The 2,126-nt window shown below is 44.6% G+C and overlaps 1 long non-coding RNA gene across 1 annotated transcript in view; it reads right to left on the bottom strand.

Annotated features, from left to right (window-relative positions):
* Positions 1–2,126, bottom strand: part of LOC108316438 — an 18,248-nt gene that overhangs the window by 6,517 nt on the left and 9,605 nt on the right. The window contains exon 2 of the long non-coding RNA XR_001830334.2: positions 664–774. This is a non-coding gene — a long non-coding RNA (uncharacterized LOC108316438). The remainder of the gene's footprint in view (positions 1–663; positions 775–2,126) is intronic.

The following is a 2,126-nucleotide window of genomic DNA, read 5'->3' as shown; positions in this document are numbered from 1 at the left end:
TTTTTTGAGATGGAATCTTGCTCTGTCACCAGGCTGGAGAGCAGTGGCTTGATCTTGGCTCACTGCAACCTCCGCCTCCTAGGTTCAAGCAATTCTCCTGCCTCAGCCTCCTGAGTAGGTGGGACTACAGGTGTGTGCCACCATGCCTGGCTAACTTTTATATTTTTAGTAGAGATGAGGTTTCGCCATGTTGGCTAGGCTGGTCTCAAACTCCTAACCTCAGGTGATCCACCCACCTCAGCCTCCCAAAGTGCTGGGATTACAGGAGTGAGCCACCTTGCCTGGCCTCTAATTGCTGTTTCTTTGTAAGTCTTTTTTTTTCCCCAGCTGATGGATGATTATAATATCTTATTTTTGTTTCCGATGTTCTACACTTTCAGTATAATGTATCTGGGTATAGATTTATTTTCATATGTCATACTTGGGCTTTGTTGGGATTCCTGAAGCTGAGGATTAATGTCTCATCAATTTCAGAGTACCATTAGCCACTAACTCTTTTTTAAGAGTTGGAGTCTCACTCTGTTGCCCAGGCTGGAGCTCAGAGATGCCAGCCTGGTTCACTGCAGCCTCCAACTCCTGGGCTCAGCCTCTCGAGTAGCTGAGATTACAGGCGTATGCCACTGTGCTCTGCGTTTTTCTCTTTTGAAGTGATGTCAAACTTACATAAAAGTTGCAAGTGTAGTCCAAAAGACTTTTGTTTTTTCCCCTGAATCATCTGAGGGTAAGTTGCCAACTTAATTGCTCGTTATCCCTGAATACTTTAGTGTACATTTCCTAGGAAAAAAGACATTCCATTACATAACTAGAAGACAATCATACAAATCAGAAAATTAACACGGTTATATTATTACCATCTAATCCTCAGATTTACCAACTAGAATCTCATGTTGCATTTAGTTGTCATGTCTTTCTAAAATCCTGTAGCCCAGAAGAGTTTCTGATCTTTCCCTGATTTTTATGACCCTGACATTTTATTTATTTATTTATTTATTTATTTATTTTTGAGACAGAGTCTTGCTCGGTTGCCCAGGCTGGAGTGCAGTCGTACCATCTGGGCTCACTGAAACCTCCTGGGTTCAAGGTATTCTCTTGCTAAAGCGTCTCGAGTAGCTGGGATTACAAGCACCTGCCACCACACCTGGCTATTTTCTGTATTTTTAGCAGAGTCAGGGTTTCACCATGTTGGCCAGGCTGGTCTTGAACTCCTGACCTCGGACAATCCACCCGCGTCAGCCTCCCAAAGTGCTGGGATTATAGGCATGAGCCACCTCGCCCAGCCAGACCCTGAACAGTACACTTTAGAACATTACAGACTAGTTATTTACGTATGTATGTATGTATTTGTTTGTTTGTTTATGACAGAGTCCTGCTCTGTCACCCAGACTGGAGTGTAGTGGCACCATCTTGGTTCACTGCAACCTCTGCGTCCTGGGTTCACGTGATTTTCCTGGCTCAGCCTTTTGAGTAGCTGGGACTACAGGCGTGTGCCACCACGCTCATCTAATTTTTGTATTTTTAGTAGAGACGGGGTTTCACCACGTTGTTCAGGCTGGTCTCGAACTCCTGACCTCAAATGATCTGCCTGCCTCAGCCTCCCAGAGTGCTGGGATTATAGGCGTAAGCCAACATGCCTGACCCAGGCCAGTTATTTTGAATTGCCCCTCAATCTGGATTTGTCTGATGTTGGATTCAGGTTATGCATTGTTGGCAGGGATAGCACAGTGATGCTGTGTTATTCTCGTTGCGCTGTATCAGATGGCGCACAGTTTTAATTTGTGTCATTTTTTCATAATAATAAGAGTTGAGTGATTACCTGGAGGTTCATTTTACTTTTCTGTTTACTTTTATGTGTTTGAAATTTTTCAGAATATTGAAATATTTTTTAAAATTGGAGCCGGGCGCGGTGGCTCAGGCCTGTAATCCCAGCACTTTGGGAGACTGAGGTGGGTAGATCACGAGGTCAAGAGATCGAGACCATCCTGGTCAACACGGTGAAACCCCGTCTCTACTAAAAATAAAAAAAAAAAAATTAGCTGGGCATGGTGGCGCGTGCCTGTAATCCCAGCTACTCAGGTAGCTGAGGCAGGAGAATTGCCTGAACCCAGGAGGCGGAGGTTGCGGTGAGC

This window comes from Cebus imitator, unplaced genomic scaffold (genome assembly GCF_001604975.1).
Source record: "Cebus imitator isolate Cc_AM_T3 unplaced genomic scaffold, Cebus_imitator-1.0 Scaffold188, whole genome shotgun sequence".
In the NCBI taxonomy this organism is placed as follows: Eukaryota; Metazoa; Chordata; class Mammalia; order Primates; family Cebidae; genus Cebus; species Cebus imitator.
This window is presented reverse-complemented; position numbering and strand designations above follow the sequence as displayed.